The following is a 16,827-nucleotide window of genomic DNA, read 5'->3' on the forward strand; positions in this document are numbered from 1 at the left end:
CCTACTAAATCAGAATTTCTGAGAGCGAGACCAATCAGTCTATGTTTTGACAATACCTCCAGATAATTCTGACGCCTGCTAAAGTTTGAGAGCCTTATTCCATTTTTATAAAATTACTACTTGATATTTTGTATGGCAGTTTATGAATCTGTTTTATTCAATAGACTATGAGCTCATTGAAGCTAGGGACTACATGTTATTCATTTTCGTACCTCTGGTAACACCAAGGATCCAGATTTGTACAGCATAGAAAAATCAATGCTTGCTGAATTAAATAATATTGAAAGGTGAAACAAATTAGTTTTTTCTTTATCAATTGAGTACTGAATAATGATGTTTATTTTAAAATACATGCCCTTTGCTTCAATTTTACTTTTAGTACCTCAAAATAGACAAAATCAAAAATATCAAAAGACATGTGTTGACTTGCAGTATTTAACTGAGCCGTTTTATTTCATTTTATTTTTAACTGAGCCATTTTATATACAGAGAAACTAGAAATATTCTTTCTCTCCTTCACTTATTAAGTCTGACTCTCCTGAAAGGGGAAACATCTCTAGATGTTATTAAGAAATAATTTCCTTTCTTTCTGAAAAAGAATTTTATATGCTTTTCTTTTGGAGGCAATAGTTACTGCTTTCCTCCTTGGAATTAATTCTTATGGTTAATGAGTGTTTTGCAGTAGTTACAGTCATCCTCTCCATTGTTGTTGATTAGTTGGTTGGTTTGCATAAGGAATCTCAATTTAACTGATTATTTTACATAGGAGGAATTATTGTTATACCTGAACTGAACTGAATGCTCAGGTGTACACTCTTTAATAATTCTCCTTTTTCCAATTGCTGTTTGAAGACCCTCTTTAAAGGAACATGATCTTACCAGAGTTCTAAATTATTATAGTCATAATTCTATTGACACCTTCCACTACCGGAAAATGTCATGCATAGAATAACTGAAAGGTCTTCTTTTTCAAGTTTATCTGTAGACAAGTCGTAGTCAAAACAGCTTTTAAATTACTTGTGTTTTTTTTTCATCAACCCTATTTTAGTTCAGATCTTCTAGTGCAACATTAGTAAGCATGCAGTTCTTTTTGGATTTAAGTTTGTATTCAAACTCATATAATGTAAATTTATTGACTCTATGGATTCTTCCAGATAAGGATTTTTTTTCCTAAACAAAAATTATATGAGTGTTTAGTAACAAACCATTTCTGAATACTGGTGTCATGTGAAAATCTAACTTACTCCGTTAAAAAAATTTTTTTTAATGTCTATTCATTTTTGAGAGACAGAGAGAGACAGAATGCAAGCAGAGAAGGGGAAGAAAGAGAGAGGGAGACTGAGAATTTGAAGCAGGATCCAGGCTCTGATCTGTCAGCATAGAGCCCTACGTGAGGCTTGAACCCACGAACCATGAGATCCTGACCTGAGCAGAAGTTGGGCGCTTAACCTGAGCCACCCAGGCGCCCCATAATCTAACTTACTCCTAAGGAATTGTTTCTCTTCAGTGATATCATATGTGACTCATTTTTTTTCAAGTTCTTACTTTGGGCAGAGAAAAAAGAGAAATCTGACTCTAAATGTATCTCACTGGAGGTTGAAATAAACCATGCATAGGTAATGACGTTATAATTGAGTGGCACTAAAATTTGACGTGCATCAGAGGCACAGGTCTACAGATCATCAGAGACTCACTGACTTGATACCTACCCAGATAATTCTGCTACAAACAAAATTTTATTTATTTATTTTTATTTTTTTAGGTTTATTTATTTATTCTGAGAGAGACAGAGAGAGCATGATTGGGGAGAGCGAGAAGGGAGAGAAAGAGGGAGAGGGAGGGAAGGAGAGAGAGAGAGAGAGAGAGGGAGGGAGAGAGAGAGAGAGAGAGAGAGAGAGAGAGAGAGAAAGAGAATATCCCAATCAGGCTCCATGCAGAGTCCAAAGCAGGGCCTGAACTCATGAAACCGTGATATCATGACCTGAGCTGAAATCAAGAATTTAATGCTTAACTGACTGAACAACCCGGGGGCCCCCAAACCAAATTTTAATAATTAAATCAATATGTTCTTTATTTAACAAAAAATACTTCGACCCACTTCAGTCAATCAATCAGCAAAGTGTTTGCATTGCACTTGGCACTGTTGCAATCAGAGTATTTATAATATACCAGACTTACTGTGATGGGCTTTTTAAGGTTTGACATTGTCTACATTTCCTCTTTCTTTCTTCTTTCTTTCTTTCTTTCTTTCTTTCTTTCTTTCTTTCTTTCATCTATCACCTATCAAGAGATATACACTCTGACTTAATCCTAATGTTAATAACCCACAGATTAAATAAATCTGAAATAAGTTTCTTTGTAACTAGTACCCATCAAATATGATAAACAGTGTTTTAATAATAGTTCACAAGTTAGTCATTCAATAGCTTGTAAATCAATCAGAATATTTGGATATTTTATTATTCTATTTTTAAAGTACTACTCCATAACCACCTGTTATGGGTGCTCTGGGTGGTTCTAGGGAAACATTATTTGTTGTCCTAGACTTCAAGTCAATACCTTGACTTGGAGGTCCCAACTAACAGAAACTAAGTGACAAAAGTGAATTATTTTCAATTGCTAAACAATTGAGTCAGAACTGAAAATGTTATGAGAATAGATATGTTAGATTTAGTTTCTGGTCCTCAATAAAACTTTAAATGTTTTAAATATTTTAATAAAATATGCATCTTATTTTAGAAAATTTTCTCTATAATAAATTTAATGTTAAACATGCAAGCTTCTGTGTTTTAGAAAGAACTTGGAAGTTCTGATTTTTTAAGAAGACTACTTTTTAAGTTTCTGTTTGTTTCAAGCCACCTCTTTGGCAATAAAGCATGTAATGAGGTGGGTGGGCTTTTTGAATGCCCCCAATTAATACTGTTTAGTGTTGTGTTTAGAATACACACACACACACACACACACACACACACACACATATATGGCAATAATTGTAGACACTTACATAGTTTCCTATTTATATTGACTTGATCAAAGCTAGTAAGAGTGGCAATAGCTCTAAACTTGTGAGCTTTTCATAATTTAGTTATCAAATAAGTAAATTCATACAGACATAAATAAAAAAATTACTTTCATTCATTTACACCCTTGGCTTTACCCAGGTTAATATGCAATGGTCCCTCAAGGCTTGTGCTTTGGACATCTCCAATATCAGACCATTCAAATGTGGTGACCCATGATCTTTTTTATTGTATTTTAGTGAAAAAAGGTGCTGTTTAGCATTGCTTCCTCTTTTTACTATCCACAAAACCTTGGTTGGTTCGATTGTTTTTATTTTTTGTTGTTGAAGTTTATTTTTAACAGGGCCCCCTAGAAAACGTAATTATTTCAAAAAACTAGTCCAGTTTTTATATTATGCTTTTTTTCTGTCTAATATGCAATTATCAAAGATTCAAGGAAGTGTCAGTATCCTAGGAAAGATAGATGTCTGAATCTATGCTACAAAGTCGTTAAAATTAAAAAAGGGGACTACTTAAATCTAGCTAAAAACCTAGATAAATCAATATTTTCTACGAAAGAAAGTATTTTTAAGTAACTGACTTGTGCAAGTTTGTGCGTATGTCAGTATGTGTTAAGGTGGCCAATGTTGGGCTTGTTAAACAGTTACTGATGTTGTGATTTGAAGAAATCATTTTAATCCCATTCTAAAATATATTATCCTCTGCATCTAAAAGAATTTGCCTGTATTGTTTACATAATGTAGGTATGTTATTTGTGAATGTGAATATTTTTATAATATTTTGTTCAGTATATTATAAATATCCAGAGTTTTGAAACATATAAAATGTATAACATTTTAAGAAACTATTATGAAATATTTTAGAGTTTTCATGTTATTCTTCCATGTATAAGTTGTGCTCATTTTTAAACCCATATTTTTTGAGCAGCAAATTTGTGTCAAGCACTATGCTACTTGTCTCGTGGACTTTAAATTTGGGTACTGGGGTTTTCTAAAAGAGATGCAGATAGTGACTTTATGAATGTACTTTCATTTATGATAATCATAACTATTTAAAAGAAAATAAAACTGTAGGGAGTGATAACAGTGGATGGAATGTGTGTTTATTCTAACTTTGATGCTGAGACATTGACAACAGGAAGTAGTTGAGGAGAGAATTTGGGATTATGCAAATTTAGTCAGGGGGCAGCTTGCTGTGTTCAAGAAATTGAATATGGACCATATTAGTAAGGAATACAGAGATAGGTAGTGGTACAAAATGAGGCTTAACAGAGCCGTTTTAAGCAATGGAAAACTAATTTTTTAGATTTTCTTCTAAGTGCAGTGAAACAACTTTGAGGGCTCAAGGAATGGGATTATTTTATTTGTATTTTAAAATAACTTGTGGGTCCATATTAATAAATTCAGCCTGATAAAACTTTATGTTCCTCCTGACATTATATCATTCTTAATGTCCATTCTTATATATGTTCCACAGCTACATGTTATTATAATTTAGAAAAGCCATGCAGTTATTTTGAATTATGTGCACCTCTTCAAAAGTCAATCCTGGTAGTTTACTTTCTAGGACCTTCTTAGACTTGAGTCTATTAATATTTAGGTCTAGAAGCAAAGAAGAGTGGTGAGGGTAGGTCCTGAAGGAAATCTGCATGTCTTGCTAGGCACCTACCTTAGGGGAGGCCATTACAAGTTCTTCAGGTAGAAGAGGGTTAACGGATTCATACTGGGCTGGAGTAGCAGCTTCTACCAGCAAAGGAGACTCAGCAGAATTTAGAAGTTCAGTGTCCCCAGGTTCATCAGGATCTGCCAATGTCCTTATTCCAGCTTTCAGAATCTCATTCTTTCCTAATCAATGCCCTTGATCTAACAGATGATACCCTGCATGGTTGGGGTTTCAAATTAGGTTGTAATTCAGTCACTTGTATGATGAGACTTTGGATTTGGTTTTCAGAAACCCCAGCTCTGGGGCTCCAGGGGATAAAGGCTTCCTTCAGATATAAAAATTTTTAGGTCATATTTGCTGAGCTTGAACTGAGAATTTAAAACCCTGAGTTCATTTTTTTCTTTTCCAATGTATTCCAGCCCAATTATCAGCCAACCTCATTATACTAGTTAGTTTGATAAAATTGTTCTAAAGTATCAAATACATGGTCAACCAGAACCTTACTTTTGTAAGTATTCACTTAAGACTATTCAATTATGACACAAAAGAAAACACACACACACACACACACACACACACACACACCACACACACACACAGTTCACACACCTTCTTTTAAATGCATGGTGCTGAATCAATTGAATATCAATATTGGGAACAAAAAAGAAAAGAAAGAAGAAAAATTGAAATGGAAGGTTGATCACTACCATAAATCATATGTATAGTAACACTATCAACCTGGATGTGAAAGCAAAAACAAAGCTACTAGATGATAGCATAGCTGAATATCTCTATGACTTTGAGGGATGTAAAGATTTCTTAAATATGACACAAAAGTCACTACCCATAAGAGGAAAGATAGTTAAATCAGATTATAATAAATTTAAGAATTTCTGTTCATTTAAAGATGTTAAAATAGGGGCGCCTGGGTGGCTCAGTCGGTTGAGCGTCCGACTTCGGTTCAGGTCATGATCTCGCGTCTGTGAGTTTGAGTCCCACGTTGGATTCTGTGCTGACAGCTCAGAGCCTGGATCCTGTTTCGGATTCTGTGTCTCCCTCTCTCTCTGACCCTCCCCCGTTCATGCTCTGTCTCCCTCTGTCTCAAAAATAAATAAATGTTAAAAAAATTTTTTTAAAAAAGATAAAGATGTTAAAATAGTGGAAAGAGGAACCACAGAATGGGAGAATCTATTTTTTAGTAAACTAGAATCCAGGATATATGGAGGAGTATAAAACAATAAGAAAAAGAGGGACAAAATAAATATCTAAATGACTAACAAATCTGTGAAATGGTTTCTAACCTCATTAGTCACAGGGGCATTGCAAATTAAAACCACAATGTGAGAGTTCTGCACACTAATCAGAATGGCTAAAATTGAGGGAAACATTTAAAAGCTAAAACAAAAGAAAACTGACAGTACCAAGTGTTGTCAAGAATGTGAAGCAAATGGAATTTTCATCTACTTCTCCCAAGAATGTAATTAGTATAATCTTCATAGTATTTCACATATTATACTAAACATATACGTACTTATTTTATGAGTGAGCAATTTCGCTCTGATAATACATCTGACAAAAAAATCAATCACTGTGTTTTAAAAGACATGCACAAGAATGTTCTTGAGCTATCTTTCAGAATACTCCCCCCCCAAATAACTCACATGTCCATTTGTAGAATGCATAAATAAATGGGGATATATTTGTGTAAAGAAATTTTGGAATAAAATGAAAATCTGTTGTACCTATGCATAACAACATGGATATGCCCTACAATCATATCGTTAACCCAAGAAGCCCCTTGTAAAAAAAGAATAATTGTATAATTCCTTTTGTATATGATTCAAACAGGCATTAGAAGTCATAATAGTGATTACTTTGGGAGAAGAGGGAGATAGTAGTAATCAGGAACGTCATGAAAGGAGGTGTTTGAGATACTGTCATAGTCTTAGCCTAGGTAATATTTACATAGGTGGGTCTATTTTTTTCATTAAAAAAATATATATACACTTCTCATTTTTTTCTGAATGTATGTTGTACTTCAATATAAAAAATTAAATGAAAATACTCATGTTAACTATGGAAAAGAAATAGGTCTTTAACCTTTTATTTTTTTATTTGTTTTAAATGTTTTTAATGTTTATTTAATTTTGAGAGAGAGAGAGAGAGAGCGGGGGAGGGGCAGAGAGAGAGGCAGACGCAGAATCTGAAGCAGCTGCAGGCTCTGAGCTGTCTGCACAGGGCCTGACTGGGCTCAAACCCATTAACCGTGAGATCATTACCTGAGCCGAACTCATGACCTGAGCCCTGAGCCGAAGTCGGTCCCTTAACCGACTGAGCCACCCAGGTGCCCCAACCTTTAACACTTTAAAAGATAATTCAATGAAGACAGTCAAGATTTAAATGTGCATGTATTTATCCAAAAGAAAAAAAAAATCTTGAAAATGCTTCATTAAAATGGTATTTTTAAAAAAGAATATGCAGTGATGATATTTTGCCTATCTCTACTGCTACATCACACCATGGACTTTCAGTGCCTTCTTTACCACTGAAACTCAGGTGATAAACATCTTTAAATCTAATCAGAGTTGAGAACCAATTCCAAAAACCTTGGACTCAATTCAGAAAACTCATCCTTAAGACTGTGTTCTCCAGAACTACCTTCAGTTTCAAAATACCTGTCATGCAGTGTTCTCCAAGGAGAGAATCAGAACTGGTAGGATGTGTGTCCATACATCTAATATAGATGGACTTAATTATATATATCTTTCATGTTGTATGCATTTAATGTATATTTTAATATATATTATGTATATTTTTAAGAAATATCTTAACGGATGACCCGCACAAGCGGGTGGTACAAGCCAGAAGGTAGGGACCGCGCAGCTGAAACTGCGCTCAGTCAGCTGGAACCACCACGAAACCTACGCAAGCCACGCAAGCTACGCCACCTATGGAGGTCGTTGGTAGGTGGGCCCTGAGCTGGCGCATGTGCGTCGTGAACAGCCTGAACCACGCCTGCAGCCGCAGTGGGGATGTCAAGGACGCCTGGCCTGCTAGTCACCACGGTCGTTCCCAGAGCCACTCTGGACCCGCTCGCCTGTGCCTGTGCCAGATTCTGAGAGAGAAGAGCCAGGAGCCCAGGTGGGTTGACCTGACCCAGGCAGCAGGCTGGACGGGTGTAACATTCAGAAGGGGAGGGTGGCAAGTGACCCAGCCTTGGGAGTCACCGTGCTTTGTAGCCAGTTCATCCCGTTCTGTAACCGCTTTCTAAGCATTTTTTTTTTAATTCATAATTGGAGACACAAATGTAAACAAGAATAAAAAATATTTGGGGGGAGGAAAGAATATATATACATACAGACACAAATATATGTGTTTGTATGTTTATATATGAATGCCTGCTTATAATTTCCTTTTTGATAAAATATATAATATTGAGCCTTTTTGTTATAGACAGTGTGCACCAGGCACAGAGAAAAAGGCAAGGACTCTGTCGTTTAAATGTCTGTTTAAGAGTTGAAAAAAAAAAAACCATTAACATTACACTGTATGTTAACTAGCTGTAATTTAAATAAAAACTTTAAAACAAACAAAAAAAAATGAGTTGAAAAACAGTCACCAAGCAGATGATTACATAAAGTGTATCAGTTTATGTGATAGAGGGACAGTGTGCTGTAAAAGCTCAGAGGAGAGTCGTATAAATCAGACCAAAAATGTCAGGATAGTGAGACATAATAAACTGATCTCTGCTTTTCCTAGACTACTACAACCTACTTTTACCTGAGGGCATCCTTACTCTGGCTGTTCTATCATCTTGGAAACTGCTCCCCCTAAATAATTGTATAGTTCACTCCCTTAGTTCAAGCGGGTTTCTGCTTGGATATATATCTCGTCAGAGTGGTTTCCCTGGCCACTCTATCTCCCCGTGATGTTTTATTCACCTTACCCTAATTTATTTTCCTCCATAACACCTGATGTCACTTACTTCTTCCTAAGCTTTTGTTTGAGAACCAGTAGAGCATAAATTCCATCTTTATTATTCAGTGATGTATTTATTCTTAGTATCTGCAATAAATCTTGACACCGAGTTGACACTTGAAACAGTTTTGTTGAAGATGAATATATATAATGAATATATATAAATAATAAATATATATATAATAAATATATGTAATTTAGAATTTGAAATATGAAAATAAATTAGCCTGAGATGGAGAAATGGAGAAGTGTGGAGAAATGAATTTTAGGCAGCCAAAAATCTTGAGACAAAAATCCAGACTGGCAATGATAGCTTAAACTCAGCGAGATGTGGTAAGGTGGGAATTATGCATGGAGCAGTGTTTAGAAAATAGAATTACATACCTTTATTGTTTTTTTAGTGTTTATTTTTGAGAGAGAGAGAGAGAGAGAGAGAGAGAGAATGAGTGGGGGGAGGGGCAGAGAGATAGAGGGTGACACAGAATCTGAAGCAGGTTCCACGCTCTGCGCTGTCAGCACAGAGCCCCACATGGGGCTCAAACCCACGAGCTGTGAGATCATGACCTAAGCCAAAGTCAGACGCTTAAATAACTGAGCCACCCAGACACCCCTAGAATTACATAGCTTTAAATTAGTTGGAGATGGAGGTAAAGAAGAGAATCATACCAATAATACAATTTAAGTTTCTTGCTTGGAAAACTTGATGTTATGCACAGGAGAAGAAACAGGGCCCATGGTGTGAATTGTAATGATTGGAGTATTGGACATTTTGAATTTGAGTTGCTTATGGAATATCTAATTGGACACATCTGGTTTTTAGGAATTTGCTATATGGATCTGAATATTGGGCAAGATCTAGGGACTGGAGATAGACATCTGAAAGCCTGTAAGTGATAACTGATGGCATAGAAATAAATCAGAGAGAATGTATAGAATAAAGTGGACCTGGAGGCTCTAGAGATGAGAACAGAAAATAGGCTCAGTAGCATGAGTGAAGATTGAACTTAAACAGAGTGAGGAATGCCACCTTGTTCATAGGAATGGAAGATATTTTTATCTGATGGCTTCTGCTGTTTATATCAGTGTTATTCTATATAGTTATGACATGCACTAGTCCCACTCATCAAACGGCCTTTTGTCAAAATATATTCATATACAACCCAGAGCTGCTTAATATAGATTCTTTATTATTGAAAGTTGTATGATTGAGTACAATCATACTTACGTTATTTGTATGTAGATGTGGCTTCTCCCAGAATCAGGTCCAGAGCAAAGAAACTGAGTGGAAGTAGTTATTTGGGAGGTGCAGGGAACATCAGTGTGGGAGTGGAGAAGTTAATAAGGAGAGGATATACTCTCCATCTTGTTACTAGCTTTAGTGTCTGGAACTTCATTTCGAGAGGGAAATTCTGGAAAATGATGTAAAAACACATGCCTCAAAATTTTCTTAAGGGAGCTGGTATATGTACATAAAAACTCCTATCAGACATAAATTGAGAGATGCTCTTGAAGGTGTGATTTTTTTCAACACTACTACCTATGTGCAGTGCATGTGGGCAGAGGACTTGAGGCTTTGGAGAATGCTTCTAGGCAAAGAGCTGTTGATGTTGCCAAGCACAACTAAGGCACAGGACTTGAGGTATCTGGGTGGGTCACTGAAGGGTTTCAAACTGTTCTAATATATTTTTTTTATTCATAGGTAAAACCATTCTATTAATCTGTCACAAATATTTTTGCATATAATTGACTCCATTCTTTTAAAATTTGATTTTAGATACAGTGTTTATTAAGGGCTTATTTAATGTTTTCTTAATGTTTTCAAGCATCCAAGAGTGACTACATATTACATAACCAAAATGATCTTCATAATGTATATTGCCCTTAAAATATAGTTCAAATAATAGTAAAATAATTTGAATACCAAATCTGAGATGGATTATTCCATAGAATAATCATTTTATAGCAGCAACTATACTGAATGACTTTTCTTTGAGTTATTTCATATATGACTTCCTTTATACTTGAAATTATTTTGATTATTTTAAAATAACTAAAATGAGGGGTGCCTGGGTGGCTCAGTTGGTTAAGTGTCTGATTTCAGTTCAGGTCACCATCTCACAGTTAGTGAGTTTGAGCCCCATGTTGGGCTCTGCACTGACAGCTCAGAGCCTGGAACCTGCTTCAGATTCTGTGCCCATCCCCCTCCGGCCCACCCCTGCTTGTGCTCTGTCTCTCTCTGTGTTTCAAAAATGAATAAACATTAAAAAATTTTTTAAGTAACCAAAATGAAATAGAACATAGTATAAATTTACTGTCTCCCAAGAGCTGCTTTATTGAGAGTGTGCTCCATTAGCCTATTTTTCTGTCCTTTTCGTATTTTCTACGAATTTGACTAATCACCAGTATAGTTATCGAATACATTTTTAATGGATTACATAAAAGAGATTTCATATAGTGTCTATATTTTTAAAGTTTGAACTATGCTACTGAATTATTGGTTTCTTTTTTAGCATAAATTTTTATTATTTTTCATCATATTTAGTTAGTATTTCTCATGAAAGCCCTCTTGCCACATGGTATTTATTTATTATATCTTATTTGATAAGAGAGAGAGGGAGAGACACAGAATCTGAAGCAGATTCCAGGCAGGCTCTGAGCTGTCAGCACAGAGCTCAGTATGGGGTTCGAACTTACAAATCATGAGGTCATGACCTGAGCCGAAGTTGGACACTTAACTGACTGAGCCACACAGGCGCCCTGCATATAAGATTTTTTAAAAATGCTTATTTACATGACAGGAATTTTAAACTCATTTAGGTACCAAATATGTAATGATAATCTTTAAATTGTTCTTGAAATCTTTACAGCTACATGACTTTAGAATAATATTTTAATTGATAAATTTTTCTGTATACTGTCAAAAATTTGCTAAGATATCATTACTTAAAAAAAGTTCTGTTGTGGTATAATTGATATACCAAAAACTATACATATTTAATGTATCTAGCTTAATGAGCTTGTTTACATGCATACATCCTTGAGACAATCGTTATAATAAAGGTAATAAATATATCCATTGCCTCTCAATGTTTTCTTATGCCCTTTGTGTATGTGTGTGTACTACAAACACTTACTGTGAGATCTATCCTCTTAACAGAATTTTTCAGTGCACGATGCAATACTGTTAGCTATATATAGGCACTGAGTTTTACATAGATTTTCAGAACTTATCCATTTGTATAACTAAAACTTTATATCCATTGAGCAGCAACTCCATTTGCCCTCTGCCCCCACCCCCTGGAAGCCACTATTCTACTCTCTATGAGTTTGACTACTTTAGATAACTCATTTAGGTGGAATTATGTAGCATTTTCTCCTCTTTTTGTGACTAGCTTACTTCACTTAGCATAATGTCCTCTAGATTCATCTATGTTGCCAAAAATGGCAGGATTTCCTTCTTTTTTCAAGGCTGAATACTATTCCATTGTTTATACCACATTTTCTTTATCCATGCATTTATCAGTGGATGCTAAGATTGTTTCCTAATTTTGATATTGTGAATAATACTGCAGTTAACATGACAGTGCAGATATCTTCAAAATCCTGATTTTATTTCATTTAGATACATACTCAGAAGTGGGAGTGCTGGATCATTTGGTAGTTCTATTTTTAATTTTTGGAGGAACCCCCATACTGTTTTTCATAGCAGCTGCACCCATTTACATTCCTGGCAACAGTGAATAAGACTTCCAGTTTCTCCACATCCTGGTCAACATTGTTTATCTTTTGTCTTTTGGATAATAGTGCGACTGACAGATGTGAGGGGATATCTCATTGTGGTTCTGATTTACATTTCCCTGATGACTGATGCTGAGCATCTTTTCATACTCCTGTCAGCTATTTGGCCACTTGTTTGTCTTTGGTGAAATATCTGTTCAGGTCTTTGCCCATTTTTCGATTTGGTTGTTATTTTGTTATTTGTCTTTGATATTGAGTTGTCTAAGTTGCTTATATATTTTAGATATTAATACCCTGTCAAATGTATGGTTTGCAGATACTGTCTTCCATTCCATAGGATGCCTTTTTATTTTGTTGTCTCCTTTGTGGTACAGAGCTTTTTATTTTGCTGTAGTTTTACTCGTCTGTTTTTGCTTTCATTGCCTATGCTTTTTTCAGGAACTGGGGAGTGTCTATGTTGTGAATGGAGGTCTTGGTCTTTGGATTCCCCACGAGAAGATTCAGGTGGGGTATCCGTGCTCAGAATAAAGACAGCCAGAAGGAAAGTAGTAAGCACGAAACACTTTATTAAAGCAAAAGTACAATCTCAAGGTGGGAGAGCAGGCAGGTTCCCCACGGTGGAACCAGACCCAAGGTTGTCTTGGGTTTGGATATTATTGGTTCTCTCTGGGCTGGTAGGAGCTATGCTGGGCTTGTAGTGTGTAGCTTTTTTTTTTTTTTTTTTTTTTCTTCCATCACTGTCCTTGCTTCCACCTTCTGTCTCATTCCCATTCAAGGACTTGAGACTCTGCCTGGGGTGTTCCTTCCACTGTTCACATCCAGCTTCTACCTAACACTTTGGTGTCAGATCTAAGAAATGATTGCCAAGACTAATGTCAAGATTTTCTCTTATGTTTCCTTTTAGGAGTTTTATAGTTTCAGATCTTACATGGTAGTCTTTATATTGAGTTGATTTCTATTTATGGTGTAAATAAGGGTCTGATTTCATTTTTGTGTGTGTGAATGTCCAGTTTTCCCAAGAATATTGGTTGAAGAAACTTTTTAACCACTGTGTATTTTTGGCAGCCTTGTCAAAGATCAGGTGACTGCATATGTATTGGTTATTGCTGGACTCTCTATTTTGTTCCATTGATGTACATATTTATCTATGCCAGTACCACACTTTTTAAAATTACTGTAGTTTTGTAATATATTTTGAAATCAGGGAATATGATGCCTCCAGCTTTGTTTTTGTCAAGATTTCATTGGCTACTTGGGGTCTTTTGTGATTCCATATCAATTTTAGGACTGTCTTTGAAAAATGCCATTGAGATTTTGATAGGCATTTGATAGCATTGACTCTATAAATTGCCTTGGGTAATATGGACATTATAATAATATTAAGTCTGCCAATCCAAAAATACAGGATGTCTTTCCATTTATTATGTCTCTTTAAGTTTTTTGTTTGTTTTTGTTTGTTTGTTTATTGGTGCTTTGTACTTCCAAGTTTAGAGGTTTTTTCAACTCCTTGGTTACTCCTTGGTTAAGGTTACCCAAGTATCTTATTCTTTTTTATTTTTCCTGACAACCAGTGCTTTATTAGTGAGGAGCCTTGGTTTGAGGAGTGGGGAGCTAGGATGGACAAGAAGCGCCCATCTTAAGGAATTTTCCTGGACATCAGGCATTCCTCCATGCATATTTCAAGTAAACACATTCATGGATGAAATCCTCAGAGGGGAGAGCGCTGTGACTGAAAGCAGCAGGGATGGAGGGGCTCCCTAGGCACAGCTGAGTCTGTGGGACAACAGAACTTCTCCAAGTTCTAGGTGACATCATTACATCACACTGGAAACCAGGTGATGAACTTGGGACTGGTCATGAGCAGTGGCATCATTACTGGGGGCCGGAAGAGCCTCCTGTAGGAACTTGAAGAGGGGGTGCCCTTGTGCACCACTCCCCTCGCACTTCTCAGAAAGCATGAATTTGGGCTCGAACCTGTTCTGAGGTCTGAGGAACTTGAAGGAATTCTGGATCTCTTCCTTCCTGGCATTTCCTGATGCCAGCACCGCTTGCATGGGAAGCAAATATTGACCAGGCCCCTGGCAGAGGTGCTGCTGATGCTTGTTCTGGGCATAGTCCTGGATAGTTGTACCTCGGAGCGACACCGCATTTTTGGTCAGCAGCATGTTGGCCCCCAGGAACCCAGGCTCACAGGCTCCTCCCTGGCCAGCAGGCCCTTGGGAATGGCATTCCTGGAGCGCTGGGGGCTGCAACTGCCGGTTGGTGGCAGGGAGTGCAGCTGCGCACATGGCCCGGCTGTGGGACCAGAGTGCACAGCTTTTTTGGTGCTCTTTTAAACGGGATCCTGAACAGACCAATAGTGAATAAGGAGATTGGATTTGTAATTAAATACCTGCAGCAAAGGAAATCCCAACACCAAAAGGCTTCACTGGTGATTTCTACCAATCTTTAAAGAAATAATAACAATACTGGTCAAACTATTCCAAAAATCTGAAGAGGAAGGGCTACTCTCAAACTGATTTTATGATGCCAGCATTACCTTGAAACCAAAGCTTGAAAAAGACACTACAAGAAAAGAAAACTATAGGCCAGTGCCCAAAATGAACAGACATGTAAAAATCCTTAATAAAATATTGACAAACCATATTCCGCAGTACATTAGAAAGATCATATACCATGACCAAGTGGATTTATTCCTGGGAGGCAGGGATGGTTCAATATGTGCAAATAAATTAATATGATACACCACATTAACAGAAACAATAAAATCATATGATCATTTCAGTAGATGCTGAAAAACATATTTGAGAAAATTCAGCATCCTTTCATGATAAAAAAAAAAAACTGTTAACAAATTACGTGAAGGAATTTACCTCCACATATGACAGTCTCCTAGCTAACAGCATATTCAGCCGTGAAAAACTGAAGTCTTTTCCTTTGAGATCCAGAGTTACATGGATGAGCACTTTTACCACTTCTATTCAACATAGTAATGGAGGTACTAGCTAGAACAGTAAGCAAGAAAAAGAAATAAATGCACCGAAATTGGAAAGGAAGAAATTAATTTATCTCTGTTTGCATAGGGCATGATTTTATATGTAGAAAACCCAAAAGACTCTACAGAACAGCTGTTAGTACTAATAACTGAAGCCACTAAAGTTGCAGGATACTAAAACCAACATGCCAAAATCTATTGTGTTTCCATAACAATAGGGTAACTGAAAAGGAAATTAAGAGATCATTTAAAAATATCACATTAATACTGAGAAATCAATTGCCCATTAAACTGAATTGTTATAAAGGTACTTAAGAATACATTGTTAATATTTGCTAATCAGTGTTGTGCTAGGCAATTTTTGCTATGATTGCCTGATACTGTAGCAGAACAGTACTGCTTTCAGGCCACAAAATCATGAACAAGAAATAAATCGTACAACTGAGTGAATCACACTAATCATCGTATATAATTAGACATACTTCTTATAGTTAAGTGTTATTTTTTCCAGTTCAGTCTGTGTCCTTAGCCTGTGGTTCCCTGGTAGGTTTCTTATACATGGTGTCAGTCATCCGGCAGTGCTTTGTGATTTATATGTCATTGGATTTAATTCATCGATATTAGCTATATAAGTTTGAAATAAAACTGTAATAGGATAAAGAAATAAAACTGTAAATAATGTTGAAATAAAACTATAATAGACTAAGGAAAGAGCCTTTAGAAACTTATATTTACAACTCTGTATTCTAATAAGTCAAAAAATTTAAATATCAAATTACATTCGAAATATTCAACTGGAGAAGAGATAAGAAACGAGTGGTTTAATAGTCACCAGAAATATAACTTTTTGTTATTAATTGTAGAGTGGTATTTCCTATTCTGGATATAAATTGAATCAATATAAATTGTAGCATTTTTCATAAATATGTTAATAAACAGATATTTGCTGAACATGAATCAGTAAAATGAGGTCTGAGTAAAGGGATATGGAATTTCCATATATTTGGGATAACTTAAATTAAGAAATATGAAGTTAAATAAATAAAAGTTAAAGTTAAATATTGCTGAGATATCCTTCAGATGTTACTTTAGCTTTGTACCAGTTAGTTTTAAAATTATAACATTAAATATGTTTCTCAAGTCTGCTATGAGTCTCCTACTCTTTCTCCTTCCCACTCCTTGGTGCTGTGGCAGACAGCGTGGGACATCACTCCCAATAATAATTCCTCTTAGTATTCATGCCATTGCATAAGCTCCTCCTATTATATGTGAGCTGGGCCTAGTGACTTGGTTCTAATGAATAGAATATAGAAATTAATGGGTTATCTCTTCTAGTAGGAATTTAGAAGTAACAGTGACTCCTATCTTGCTTGCACACTTTCTTTCTCTCTTGCTGGTATTCTCTCTTGCCATCTCATTTGACCACTCTAATGA

The 16,827-nt window shown here is 35.9% G+C and overlaps 1 long non-coding RNA gene across 1 annotated transcript in view; it reads left to right on the forward strand.

Annotated features, from left to right (window-relative positions):
• The first annotated feature begins 7,757 nt into the window (after positions 1-7,757).
• LOC125176838 (uncharacterized) overlaps positions 7,758-16,827 on the forward strand; it is a 297,248-nt gene continuing 288,178 nt past the window's right edge. Inside the window, exon 1 of the long non-coding RNA XR_007156413.1 lies at positions 7,758-7,823. This is a non-coding gene — a long non-coding RNA (uncharacterized LOC125176838). The remainder of the gene's footprint in view (positions 7,824-16,827) is intronic.

Source organism: Prionailurus viverrinus, chromosome A1, assembly GCF_022837055.1.
Source record: "Prionailurus viverrinus isolate Anna chromosome A1, UM_Priviv_1.0, whole genome shotgun sequence".
Classification (NCBI taxonomy): Eukaryota; Metazoa; Chordata; class Mammalia; order Carnivora; family Felidae; genus Prionailurus; species Prionailurus viverrinus.